Source organism: Pseudophryne corroboree, chromosome 10, assembly GCF_028390025.1.
Source record: "Pseudophryne corroboree isolate aPseCor3 chromosome 10, aPseCor3.hap2, whole genome shotgun sequence".
Taxonomy (NCBI): domain Eukaryota; kingdom Metazoa; phylum Chordata; class Amphibia; order Anura; family Myobatrachidae; genus Pseudophryne; species Pseudophryne corroboree.
Genome location: NC_086453.1, coordinates 72,490,664 through 72,506,054, shown reverse-complemented (window position 1 = coordinate 72,506,054; position 15,391 = coordinate 72,490,664).

Here is a 15,391-nt window from a genome sequence, read left to right as displayed (position 1 = left end):
CTGATATTTGGTGTTTTGGATTTGACATGCTCTGTACTATGACATTGGGCATCGGCCTTGGCAGACGACGTTGCTGGCATTTCATCGTCTCGGCCATGACTAGTGGCAGCAGCTTCAGCACGAGGTGGAAGTGGATCTTGATCTTTCCCTAATTTTGGAACCTCAACATTTTTGTTCTCCATATTTTAATAGGCACAACTAAAAGGTACCTCAGGTAAACAATGGAGATGGATGGATACTAGTATACAATTATGGATGGACTGCCGAGTGCCGACACAGAGGTAGCTACAGCCGTGGACTACCGTACTGTACTGTGTCTGCTGCTAATATAGACTGGTTGATAATGAGATGTAGTATGTATAAAGAAGAAAGAAAAAAAAACCACGGGTAGGTGGTATACAATTATGGATGGACTGCCGAGTGCCGACACAGAGGTAGCTACAGCCGTGGACTACCGTACTGTACTGTGTCTGCTGCTAATATAGACTGGATGATAATGAGATGTAGTATGTATAAAGAAGAAAGAAAAAAAACCACGGGTAGGTGGTATACAATTATGGATGGACTGCCGAGTGCCGACACAGAGGTAGCTACAGCCGTGGACTACCGTACTGTACTGTGTCTGCTGCTAATATAGACTGGATGATAATGAGATGTAGTATGTATAAAGAAGAAAGAAAAAAAAACCACGGGTAGGTGGTATACAATTATGGACGGACTGCCGAGTGCCGACACAGAGGTAGCTACAGCCGTGGACTACCGTACTGTACTGTGTCTGCTGCTAATATAGACTGGTTGATAATGAGATGTAGTATGTATAAAGAAGAAAGAAAAAAAAAACCACGGGTAGGTGGTATACAATTATGGATGGACTGCCGAGTGCCGACACAGAGGTAGCTACAGCCGTGGACTACCGTACTGTACTGTGTCTGCTGCTAATATAGACTGGATGATAATGAGATGTAGTATGTATAAAGAAGAAAAAAAAAACCACGGGTAGGTGGTATACAATTATGGATGGACTGCCGAGTGCCGACACAGAGGTAGCTACAGCCGTGGACTACCGTACTGTACTGTGTCTGCTGCTAATATAGACTGGATGATAATGAGATGTAGTATGTATAAAGAAGAAAGAAAAAAAAACCACGGGTAGGTGGTATACAATTATGGATGGACTGCCGAGTGCCGACACAGAGGTAGCTACAGCCGTGGACTACCGTACTGTACTGTGTCTGCTGCTAATATAGACTGGATGATAATGAGATGTAGTATGTATAAAGAAGAAAGATAAAAAAACCACGGGTAGGTGGTATACAATTATGGATGGACTGCCGAGTGCCGACACAGAGGTAGCTACAGCCGTGGACTACCGTACTGTACTGTGTCTGCTGCTAATATAGACTGGATGATAATGAGATGTAGTATGTATAAAGAAGAAAGAAAAAAAAAACCACGGGTAGGTGGTATACAATTATGGATGGACTGCCGAGTGCCGACACAGAGGTAGCTACAGCCGTGAACTACCGTACTGTGTCTGCTGCGACTGGATGATAAATAATGATATAAAAAATATATATATATCACTACTGCAGCCGGACAGGTATATATTATATAATGACGGACCTGCTGGACACTGTCTGTCAGCAGAATGAGTTTTTTATAGAATAAAAAAACACCACACAAGTCACACGACGAGTGTTTAACTTTTTCAGGCAATCACAATATAGTATACTATACTGGTGGTCAGTGTGGTCAGGTCACTGGTCAGTCACACTGGCAGTGGCACTCCTGCAGCAAAAGTGTGCACTGTTTAATTTTAATAATATGTATGTACTCCTGGCTCCTGCTATAACCTATAACTGCTCCCCAGTCTCCCCCACAATTAAGCTGTGTGAGCACAGTCAGATATTATACATAGATGATGCAGCACACTGGGCTGAGCACAGATATGGTATGTGACTGAGTCACTGTGTATCGTTTTTTTCAGGCAGAGAACGGATTATATTAAATAAAACTGCACTGGTGGTCACTGGTCAGTGGTCAGTCACTAGTAAACTCTGCACTCTCTCTCTAGTACTCCTAAGCTCCAGTAAATCAAGTGTCTCTGTCTCAATCTCACTCTCTCTCTTCTAATCTAAATGGAGAGGACACCAGCCACGTCCTCTCCCTATCAATCTCAATGCACGTGTGAAAATGGCGGCGACGCGCGGCTCCTTATATAGAATCCGAGTCTCGCGATAGAATCTGAGCCTCGCGAGAATCCGACAGCGTCATGATGACGTTCGGGCGCGCTCGGGTTAACCGAGCAAGGCGGGAAGATCCGAGTCGCTCGGATCCGTGTAAAAAAAGCTGAAGTTCGGGCGGGTTCGGATTCCGAGGAACCGAACCCGCTCATCTCTACTTATCACAGCTATATATCTCATCAAACCGATGCGATGTATAGTGATTAGTAACAATTCATTTTTCATTTTTTTACATGAATAGACCCTTTATATCTAAAGGTGCTCATACACCAGGCTGTGCGATTCCCTAATCCCAAGACCCGCTGGAAGCACCAATCCACCGAACGGATCAGCTGATCGGCGGGCATCAATGTTCGGCAATCTGTCGGGGGATAGAGGAAAGATAAAACATAATGCCAATGCACACTCCACAGTACCAAGCACTGCTAATGTGAATAATTATAATGAACTCTGCAATCTGACATAGAGCAAAATAGAGGTTCTTGACATACTTTTTGGCCAAAAAATATCATCCCATGAACCAGCGTCCAGGTGACCAGCATCTCTGGTGGGTCCTTAATACTAAGTTTGAGTACAGGGCATGGAACCCCACCAAGGGCAACACACAAGTGAGAGTATAAGGTATTAGTAGGTGGCAGGGCCGTAACTACGTGTGTGCCAAGTGGGCTTGGCACACAGCGCAGTTGCCCTGAGGGCGCACGGCCAGAGGCATGTAATGAGTCAAATTGACTCATTACATGCCGCCTCTAAGTCTGCGCCGTGCGCCGCAGCCGCGCTGTGCAGGGAGGAGAGCTACAGCGCCGGGCAGGTGAGAAGGAGGAGGAGGGAGGGGGACTGGAGCCGCAGCAGCGCTATTTAATTGGTAGTAAGCGCCGCTGCAGCATCCCCCTCTCCTTCCGTATAGGCTGCCCGGCGCTGCTGTGGATGCTGGGATGCGGTTCCTCCATCCCAGCATCCACAGCAGCGCCGGGCAGCCTATACGGAAGGAGAGGGGGATGCTGCAGCGGCGCTTACTACCAATGACATAGCGCTGCTGCAGCTCCAGTCCCCCTCCCTCCTCCTCCTTCTCACCTGCCTGCACAGAGAGGGAGATGTCAGCATGAGGAGCCTGTCAGCGGGAAGAAGGTAAGTATGTATCTCTCTCTCTCTCTCTCTCTCTCTCTCTCTTTCTCTCTCTCTCTCTCTCTCTCTCTGGGGGACACCGTCTGCCATAATGTGTAAAAAGGGGGCCTGGCTGCCGCAATGTGTAAAAAGGGGGACTGGCTGCCGCAATGTGTAAAAAGGGGGACTGGCTGCCGCAATGTGTAAGAAGGGGGCCTGGCTGCCGCAAAGTGTAAAAAGGGGGCCTGGCTGCTGCAATGTGTAAAAAGGGGGCCTGGCTGCCCCAATGTGTAAAAAGGGGGACTGGCTGCCGCAATGTGTAAAAAGGGGGACTGGCTGCCGCAATGTGTAAAAAGGGGTCCTGGCAGCTGCAATGTGTAAAAAGGGGGCCTGGCTGCCGCAATGTGTAAAAACGGGGCCTGGCTGCTGCAATGTGTAAAAAGGGGGCCTGGCTGCCGCAATGTGTAAAAAGGGGGACTGGCTGCCGCAATGTGTAAAAAGGGGGACTGGCTGCCGCAATGTGTAAAAAGGGGTCCTGGCTGCCGCAATGTGTAAAAAGGGGGACTGGCTGCCGCAATGTGTAAAAAGGGGGACTATCTGCTGTAATGTGTAAAAAGGGGGACGCTGTCTGCTGTAATGTATAAAAGGGGCTCTACCTGGTGTAGTGGCGCTACTGTGCAGCGTAATTTGAATAATGGAGACTACTGTGCACCGTAGTATGAATTGCTATTATTTTGTGGCAACGCCCCTTCCCCATGAAGCCACGCCCCTATATATTTTTCACACGCCTACGGCGCGCACTGACCCTATCTTGCATGGGGGGGCGCCAATGTCATTTCTTGCACACAGCACTAAAATGCCTAGTTACGGCACTGGTAGGTGGTAGTAAGAAAGAAGCAAAAGCTATGTGTTAAAAGTGAGAGGTATTACTTAAAATGCTAAAAAGTGATATAATAGAGAAAAAAAATTGAAGGTGTTAAAAAAAAGTGCTAAATTAAGTGTTATAATGTCCCACTCCAAAGCAACCCAGATACAAAAATTCAGAGGGTCCCGTGCCCCAAACTCAACCCTAAAACTGACAAATTGTATAAATTTGTAGGACTTATGCTCACTGGGCCTAATTCAAGGTTGATTGTAAAACAACATGGGCAAAACCATGTGCAGTGCAGGTGGGGCAGATACAACATGTGCAGAGATAGTTAGATTTGGGTGGGGTGTGTTCTAACTGAAATGTAAATTGCAGTGTAAAAATAAAGCAGCCAGTATTTACCCTGCACAGAAACAATATAACCCACCCAAATCTAACTCTCTCTGCACATGTTATATCTGCCCCCCCCCCCCTGCACTGCACATGGTTTTGCCCATTAGAGGAAAATGTTGTTTTGCAATCAACCTTGAATTAGGCCCATTGTGCCTTACAATATGCAGTCTGTGAGTAATAAGGACCAATAGTAGCTAAAAACTGAAGTAGTTTGCACTTGTCAGTTATGCCCGCCTTACACCAGCGATGGATTGCAGAAATTCCCCGTTCTCACAATGGTCACATCGGGGAAGTGGTGGAAGTAGAGAGTGGTGGGCCCAGGTGCAACAATATGCTTTGGGCTCCCCCCCCCCCCCCCCCCCCGCCACTACCGTTCCTAGCACCCCACGCCCAACACAAACCTACAGAAGAAAAACAAGAGACTGTTAGTGCCTTGCTGCATTGTTTACTTAATTCTTATACAGTGCAGCAAATTCTGTTGCGCTTTAGAATTGGAAACAGTGCTAAACCAAAACTGGGTAATAACATACAGCAATAGAGGTAGGAGGGCCCTGCTCGCAAGCTTTCTATAATTTATATAGCTCAATCTTTATTAGTGGCAAAGGCTATTCATTCAACCCATGAGGTCGGATGTAATGCAGTGTGAGATAATTGCCAGAGGTCTGAGATACCAGCCGAACTCTAACGTTTTTTTAAAGTGACAATCATTTACAAGGCAAAACTAAACTGGTTTTGCCTTGTAAACACGTATGTGTTCGGCCAGAATCTCAGAGCTCCGGTCATCACGCACTGCATTTAAATCCGGCCCATGACCTGAATTGTGCATAGCCTCTCACTAATGACATGTGTGGAAATGAAATAAGGGAGACCCCTAACAGGTAAAAGAAAAATCACAAATCGGTAACCGATTGTGCAATCAAAGCTTTTAAGGATAACTCTTCATTAGTGATAAAGTCAGCTGATAAGGGGGGGGGGCATAGTATTACAATCGAGATCTGACTATGTTGCAGAAGCTCATAGACAACTCAATAACACGGATTACTATACAGTATTATCGAGTAACCCAAGTGCCTCCTTTATGCTAGAATTAAAAAATGTACTACAAAAGGTGAAAGAAGATGTTGTGATATCAGAAGATGAGTATTATTTTTTGTTGCCCTCACATCCTGTCACACCCATTTTTTATCACTTACCTAAAATTCACAAAGACTTGTTACACCCACCTGGGAGACCTATTATTTCGGGAGTGGATTCACTTACATCTAATTTATCACATTTTGTTGACTTCCATTTACAAAGCCACGTCGCCATGCTAAAATCATACATTAAAGATACCCAACAAATACTACAACAAACAGTAGGAAAAAACTGGAATAAGGACAGGGGTTTTTTAACCCTAGACGTACAATCTCTTTATACCAATATACCCCATCAAGGAGGGATTAATGCGGTCAAACACTATTTAGATAGTGACCCTATCATCAAACCAGGCCGACGTGACTTTGTACTGGAAGCAATTTCTTTTATTTTAACTCACAATTATTTTTTGTTTGACAATCTTTATTATTTACAACGCCTTGGGACGGCCATGGGGACCAGGTTTGCACCTAGTTTTGCTAACCTCTATATGGGCCGCTTCGAAGAGGAGTACATCTGGAGCGGCCCATATAGAGAGAACCTGGTTCTCTATTGCCGTTACATAGACAATTTGCTCATTATTTGGAATGGGGGTCACCAACAAGCACTTAATTTTGTAAATTTCTTGAACGATAACTCTTATAATTTAAAATTCACTTTCAATTTTGATTTTTTCACTACTCACTTTCTTGATATCACGTTTTCTATTGCCAATGACAAAATTATATCCACTAATTACATTAAACCGGTAGGTACAGGCAATTACCTTCATTATTCAAGTAGCCACTATAAACCTTGGATAAAAAATATTCCAAAAAATCAAATCATTAGACTCAGACGCAATTGTTCTGAGGACATAGCATTTCTCTCTCAAGTTAAAGCTCTTTTGAAACAGTTTGGAGAAAGAGGTTATCCTCCTCAACTCCTAGAGGATTCACAGATTTATGCTAATTCACTTCTGAAAGTTACCACTGCTAAAGTAGATAAGCCTCAGAATCCTAATAAAGAAAAAATTGAACCCAAAAGTAAATTGAACAGTTTCTCGACAGGAGACTCTGTTAAATTCATTTCCAAATTTAATAATAAGTCCAAGAGTATAAAAAAGATAATTCAAAGTAATTTTGAGATAGTTAAACAAGATCCAGTTTTGAACAAAAGCTTATCAGATAAACCACTAATTATATTTAAAAGAAATACCAATTTAAAAGAAATGTTGGCTCCTAGTTATCTTAAACCTATAGCTTTGGACACACACCCTATTTGGCTACCAAAGAAACCTATAGGTAATTTCCGATGCAATAAAAAGGTATGCTTAACATGTAAACATATGAGGAACAAAATATCTTGTATAACCTCCCAAACTAATGGTACCACCTTTCAGATAAAACAATTTATTAATTGTGACTCAGAATATTGCGTATATCTATTACAATGTTCATGCTCTCTCCAATATGTGGGAAGAACAACCAGATCAATTAAAACTAGATTCAGAGAACACAGGCTTAATATTATTAAAAAACTTCAAACTCATAGCGTGTCCCGCCATTTTTCAAGAGCACATAATGGTGATCCATCATCCCTCTCTATTGTCGGGCTAGAACAATTTGCCAGCACAAAAAGGGGAGGTGATAGATTTCGAAAACTCTGTTTGGGGGAATCATCATGGATTTTTAAATTGAATTCTCTCTATCCAAATGGCCTTAATGAAGCCCTAGATTACTCCTGTTTAGAATAAATCCACAGGTTACCTGCTAGTTCTAATAGCTCAGAGACCTACCCATGCTTAATCCAAATAAATGGATTGAACTATGCACATCTGCACGATAATTTTATCAGATTAGTTTGTTCCACCGAAGAATTGTAGTTTAGGTAGTTTAGAATATTTACATCCACTAACATCCATTTTCCACTCTATTCCTTATTGTTATTTATTATTTTTTATTTTATTTTTTACCTTTATTTTTATTATTGTTCTTCTTCTATCTATCTTTGTTTATTTTCAATATTGATATATTCATTTTTACATATGGTTCTGTGAGTAAATCAGAGAGAACCATAAAGTCATTATACCTTTAATTTTAAGTGTTTTCCGTATCAGAAACTATTCTTGTTGAATATGTGTGTATTATATTAATTATTTACTATATTTATCTTTAGTTTGGTCTACTAAAACAGAATAACTGGCTGCTGTAGGTTTATCTATAATTTGCGTACTAGACATATATTGATATATAACAGACAGCCAGACATGATGTGTGGGTTTGTTACTTAGAGATCCGGGATTTCGGGACACTAAGTGGAACAGAAACCCAGACGGATTTTGATATTAAGTCTAAATTGTTCCTAATTAAATTATTATGCCTGCATTTCACTATATTATAAATGTTTGACTCAGTACATACTTTTAGTATTTTACAAGATTGTAGTACATTCATATTAGTTTATATCATTTTATATGTCTCTTTTTAGTATGTTTATTTTTGATTTTAATTATAGAGAATGTTATTAATTATCAATTAAACCACAACTGATCGACATGAAAGTCATTAGACAGGTATATATTCGTGACTAGGAGGAGGGGAGATATCTGTCTTGAGGAAGTCTCCGTTGCTAGGAGACGAAACGCGTTGACGCCCACTTTCTGTTACATCATTCAATTGGTGATACCTGCTGTATGAACACAGCCCGCAGCCCGCAGCTCAGTTCATCCGCGACAGCTTTGGCCGCAGCTTATTGCCGCACGTTGGATCCTTCACTGCCGCACGGCTTCAGAAACACTGGTCTGGTGAGTTCCATGTGACCCTCGCTGTGGGGCCTAACACCTGTCTCCAGAAGTTTCATTCACGGCGGCTATATTTATATGAACGTTACCTTATATCTAAACCAACCAACACCTGTTTGGGAAATACTGCAATTACCAGCTGCTATTATAATAGGAACTAAATGAAACTCTTTCACTCCACGTGTACTTAATCTATTCAAAAGGACCCTGTTTGCATACTAATGCAGGAACCAGCACGGGAGCTTTAAACACAGTTTACACCATTTCCTCTAAAGTGTTATATTTCCTGAGACTGTGGAACTATCAATCAATTCTGCGGGAATTACAAACCTTAATCAATACACTGGGACGCCAGTATTTTTGATTTTTGATTTTTTACTATCACCACTTGAAAAAGTTATTTTAACAAACCTATTGTATGTTGTATGTTTACATCTAGATAGTACATATGAGTAAAATGTCCAAATAATTAATTCATTTATCTTTCCAAATGTTACATTCTCTGCTTTAATAGAAACTATAAAGTTGTTTTTCATTACATTTAAGTTGTACTGAGTCAATCTTCTGTGTCCGACTGCACATTTACTTTAGATATATTGTTTCAAGCGCAGAGTTTATCTCTCCTTTTTTTCTAGACCCCTAACAGGTGGCAATGATGCAACTACTCAAGTTGCAAAATATAGAAACAGACAGGAGATGCAACCTAGCACTTTTACTAAGTCAATAAAAAATAATTGTAATTCTGCCACTGACACCCGCAAGTGATGCTGCACAGAAGAAAACCTTTTTTAAATACAGATTAATAAACATATATTTGTGTTTACACATATGCACATAAAAAAACATGTACAACCAGGTCCATAACCAGACTTTTTAGCTCCCCCCCATATACAAAATAGGGCCAGTGCGCGCCGCCGGCGCATTCCACAAATATAGGGGCATTGCGTCATGGAAAAGGGGCATGGCCAGAGATCCCTTTTACACATTACGGCAGGCAGAGCTCCCTTTTACACATTACGCCAGGCAGAGTCCCCTTTTACACATTACGGTAGGCAAAGCTCCCTTTTTACAAATAACAGCAGCAGAGTCCCCCATTTTACACATTACGGGAGGCAGAGTCCCCCCATTTTTACACATTAGGCAGACAGAGTCCCCCTTTTTTACACTTTACAGCAGCAGAGTCCCCCTTTTTTACACATTACAGCAGGCAGCGTCCCTCTTTTTACACATTAGGCAGGCAGAGTTCCACTTTTTACACATTAGGCAGGCAGAATCCCTCTTTTTTACACATTATGGCAGCAGAGCCCCCTTTAGTTACGCTTTATGTCAGCACAGTCCCCCTTTTTAAATATTAGAGGGGCAGAGTGAGAAAGAAAGATAGAGGGAGTATTATACTTACCTGTGACCAGATGGCAGGCCTCTCGTCTCCTACCACATACCTGGCAGTTGCTCTAAGGAACTTGGGGGGGTCATTCCGACCCATTCGCATGCAGCGGTTTATCACTGCGGTGCGAACGGGTGCAGAATGTGCATGCGCGGCGGCCGCAGTGCGCGTGTGCGATGTTGCCCGGCGATAGCGGTTGCTGAGTGTTGTTGCATCTTGAGAAGGAAGCGGTCGCAGAGCGGACCGCAAAGAAGATGGACAGGAAGAAGGTGGACCTGGGCGTCACCGCAGCGTTTCCAGACGTTTTTGGGGAGTGTCTGACGTCAATGCCGACTCTTGCATCGCTGAGATTGTCGCACAGGGTAAGTAGGTATAGGGCTGGTCTACTTGTGCTTGAAACTTTTTAAGCTTAGCAGGGCTGCACAAGCGATCGCAGCCCTGCAAAGCTAAAATACACTCCCCCATAGGCGTGGACTAATTGATCACAGCAGCAGCAAAAAGTTGCTGGCTGCGATCAATTTGGAATGACCACCTTGATCCATTGCAAGTCAGAAGGTTTCTAACAATGCTTTTAGAAAGTATTGTGGAAAACCAACAAGCAGCACGTATTATGTATTTTAAAGGGAATCCTTTAATAGATGCAGAAGTAACTGCAGTCCTGCGTAAGAATGACCGTTTAAAAAGGGAAGTATCTATTGCAGCGGTGGCCAACCAGTGGCTCTTGAGCCACATGTGGCTCTTTCTTTATTCAAATGTGGCTCCCATCACTCAAAATCATGTGACCACAACAGATACACAAACCGCTGCACTCCAGCAAGACACGCAGCAGCACTACAGGGAGTGAAATCTGAAGGAGCCAGATACTAGAGGTGAGACACCCACCAGCAAATGGAGGACACATTAGGGGCTGCTGCAATGGCACGAGTTGGTGGGTGGGCTGTAGTGATACATGAGAGTAGACACATGGCAGAGCTGGCTGGAGAGACATAGGAGGATCCTGGCAGGAGTGATGTGGGAGGGTGCTGGAAGTAGTGACACATGGAAGAGCTGGCTGGAGTGACATAGGAGGGTAGTAGCAAGAGTAACATATGGGAGAGCTGGCTGGAGTGACATAGGAGGGTAGTAGCAAGAGTAACATATGGGAGAGCTGGCTGGAGTGACATAGGAGGGTAGTAGCAAGAGTAACATATGGGAGAGCTGGCTGGAGTGACATAGGAGGGTAGTAGCAAGAGTGACACATGGGAGATCTGGGTGGAGTGACACAGCAGGGTCCTGGCTGTAATGACACATGGGAGAGATGGCTGGAGTGACACAGCAGGTTCTTGGAAGTAATGACACATGGGAGAGCTGGCTGGAGTGACACAGCAGGGTCCTGGCAGTAATGACACATGGGATAGATTGCTGGAGTGACATAGGAGGGTAGTAGCAAGAGTAACATATGGGAGAGATGGCTGGAGTGACATAGGAGGGTAGTAGCAAGAGTAACATATGGGAGAGATGGCTGGAGTGACATAGGAGGGTAGTAGCAAGAGTAACATATGGGAGAGCTGGCTGGAGTGACATAGGAGGGTAGTAGCAAGAGTAACATATGGGAGAGCTGGCTGGAGTGACATAGGAGGGTAGTAGCAAGAGTGACACATGGGAGAGCTGGCTGGAGTGACACAGCAGGGTCCTGGCAGTAATGACACATGGGAGAGATTGCTGGAGTGACATAGGAGGGTAGTAGCAAGAGTAACATATGGGAGAGATGGCTGGAGTGACATAGGAGGGTAGTAGCAAGAGTAACATATGGGAGAGATGGCTGGAGTGACATAGGAGGGTAGTAGCAAGAGTAACATATGGGAGAGCTGGCTGGAGTGACATAGGAGGGTAGTAGCAAGAGTGACACATGGGAGAGCTGGCTGGAGTGACATAGGAGGGTAGTAGCAAGAGTGACACATGGGAGAGCTGGCTGGAGTGACATAGGAGGGTAGTAGCAAGAGTAACATATGGGAGAGAAGGCTGGAGTGACATAGGAGGGTAGTAGCAAGAGTAACATATGGGAGAGATGGCTGGAGTGACATAGGAGGGTAGTAGCAAGAGTGACACATGGGAGAGCTGGCTGGAGTGACATAGGAGGGTAGTAGCAAGAGTGACACATGGGAGAGCTGGCTGGAGTGACATAGGAGGGTAGTAGCAAGAGTGACACATGGGAGATCTGGGTGGAGTGACACAGCAGGGTCCTGGCTGTAATGACACATGGAAGAGCTGGCTGGAGTGACACAGCAGGGTCCTGGCTGTAATGACACATGGAAGAGCTGGCTGGAGTGACACAGCAGGTTCTTGGAAGTAATGACACATGGGAGAGCTGGCTGGAGTGACAGCAGGGTTTTGGCTGGAGTGACACAGGGGAGTGCTGACAGTAGGGACTCACGGGTGTTGTGACATAGTGACATAAGAGGGTGCTAGCAGGATTGACAATTGGGGGAGCTGGCTGGAGTGACACATGGGGGAGCTGAAATTTATTATGTGAATTCTGGCTTTTTCAATTATTTTATGCGAAAGTGGCTTTTTTTTAATGGATATGGCTTTAAAAAATGTATTTTATGTCGTTCTGGCTTTTTCAATGTATTTTACACCAGCGGCGTGGTCTAGCAAGCACAAGGCCACATTCCATTTTTGCATGCATGCCGTCGGCTCGATGTCGGCTCTTTGACGTACTTAACAAGGTTTATTGGCTCTTTGTCACTGACTGGTTGGCCACCCCTGATCTATTGTATCTCTGAACTGTTCACAGCAGAAACTATCCATCACCATATCACAGAAGGTCTGGCAGGACAAAGGGGCTTATGGCAGATGGTGAAAAGATGGAAAATGTCACTTTCAGTGGGGTTATAAAAGTGAAGTACATGAATAAACATTGAGGCAAAGATTGGGTATACTGGGCACTTTCTGGATGTATGAGTATTGCACTGTTTATGTGGATTGTACTGGGACTATTGTACTGGGTATATGGGCACTGGTATATTGGGAAGTTTATGTATGTTGCCACCGACACTCTTTTTGCATAGGACACCAAAATGTCTAGTTATAGCCAGACTTGCCTACTCTCCCGGATTCTGCGGGAGACACCCTGTTTCTCGGGTAGTCCCCCGCAGCCCCGGAAGAGTGGGCATCTCTCCCGCATTCTGCCCACTTCCTAGGAAAGTGGGCAGAATGGGGAGCTAAACAGTGCTGAATCGAGGACCCGGCGGAGGGGGCGGGGTTTAATGATGCAATGATATGCTAATCGTGTCATTGAAGCTCTGCCCATATGCAAATACCGCCCAATCGCGTTATTTGCTTGTGCAGTGGGCAGAGCCTGATGACGTCATTGACCCAGTCCCGCCTCTGTCGCCGCCCACCTGTTTCTCCTCTCCGAATATCTCCCGGAGAGGAGAGAAGAAAAGTAGGTAAGTATGGTTATAGCTCTGTTTACACAAAACAAAAATTTTATCTCTTATTGTGTTTTAGGCCTCCTTTGCTTGGAGTGTTACAACTGTAATGAAGTTGTGGAAGAGGAGTGCATTACGACTACAAATTGCAGTGAACTGAACACCTGCAGAGGAATTAGTGTCTCCATGACAGCAGGTAAGTTCTCACATATTGCGTACACTTGTACAATTGAAGTCGGAGACTCCTTCAGTTTGGATTTGCACCCCTCCCACCTGACAAAGGGTGTTTTTAATTAGTATGGATCTCTGGCATTTACATTGTAACACTTAATCTTACACTCTAATTATTATATCTCACCTATGTAACACTCTAAACACATAGCTACTGCTTCATACTAATGTAACACATTTTAACACTTAAACCGCACACTGCTGTGATGCCTTGGGGCAGTTGACTTGTGTTGGCCTGGAAGGATCCTGTGTCCAGGACTTGGACCTTAGTGTTAGGGACCTAGCAGATGATGTCACCTGGTCGTGGTTGGTTGGCCTATATTGTTGGCTAAACTTATGCTGATCACCTAAAATGTAATTTATGTTACAGTATATTGCAGAATTTATTATAATTATTCTGATTAGCAGTGTTTAGTATTTAGAGTGTGCACCTGAATTTTCTCTTTTTTCTGTATTTCCTTCTATATGTCAGCCACAGAGCCCCATCAGTCATGCCCTTTCTAAGCTCAGAGCCCGCCTCTAAACCTAACATTCCCCTGCAGCCTAACCCTAACCCTCCCTTCCTGCAGATTATACCTAACCTTTCACTCGCAGCCTGACCCTAACTCACCCCCCTCCCCTGCAGCCTAAACATAACCCACCCTTCCCACAGCCTAACCCTAGCCCCTCATGCAGGCAGATAAAATGTACTGTACACATGCACTGATCATTCATGACTGGAGGTTTTGGGCACCTTTCTTCCTTAGAGGAAGGCTGAATAGGCTGGGCTTGTTATAACAGTAAGAGTTTTTCTTGTTTGTTTTTTTTACATTATGACCTGGAAGATTTTTCCAGCAACATTCTAACTACTATGTGGCTGCACTGTATGCCAATCAGTTCCTCTAAACCCTGTACATACTGTAGAACAGTTTATATATATATATATATATGTACTCCATGTGTAAATCTAAGTAGGCTGGTCATGCATCTATAGTGGGCAGTTTGGCTCTTAGTAAATCACTTGATTTACAAACCACACATCAAATTCATGGAAAGTTAGATTAATTTATGTTAATGAGGAATCCACAAAGTTGAAAAATTTATGGTTAATTTTGTAGCAATAAAACCAGACTCATGGAGACTTTAACACACTGGTCAAAAGTAATTAAAAGACCTGACTTCATTGTATGTTATATGTGTCTCCCTTCAGGTACTCGGACGGAGACCAGGATACAGAAGGGTTGTGGAATAAGTTTTGCATCATCTATTATCTCTACTGATTATGTCATTACCCATGGTTTGTTTTTTCGAACCCATAAAGCTGAATGTGACTCACCAAAGTGTAATGCTAATATCTCCAACTTCATCGCAATACCTCCACAACCACCAGGTTAGCAAAAGCAATAATAGAAAAAAAAGGTGTATGCAAAATAATTGCATAGTGAAAGCTGTAACATTTCTGTGAAGTTACTAGTTTAAATCGGGATGTATTCATGTGACCAGCGGTCAGGAGACCAATGGTCACATGACCTCCACCAACATCCTGCCCCCTCACTATCCCGATGGTCGGCATGCCGACTAACAGGGGCTATTCCCACACGACACCCATAGAGTGGGAATAGAACGCGTGTCGCCACCGAGCCCGCAGCGTGGCAAGGGCAGCGAGCCTGCAAGGGGCTTGCTGCACTCGCCACCCCCTGCCGGAATTCCGTTGCCGGGTGTCAGGAGACTGCATTTTGCATCACGTCACTTACCAGTGCTCTGATGTACTGGCCTCCGGAGGTCACATTCCCAGCCTGGCAGCATGTTCCATGATTGCCAGCAATGTGCAGAGACTCTCTCCAGTGTGTACCCCGCTCG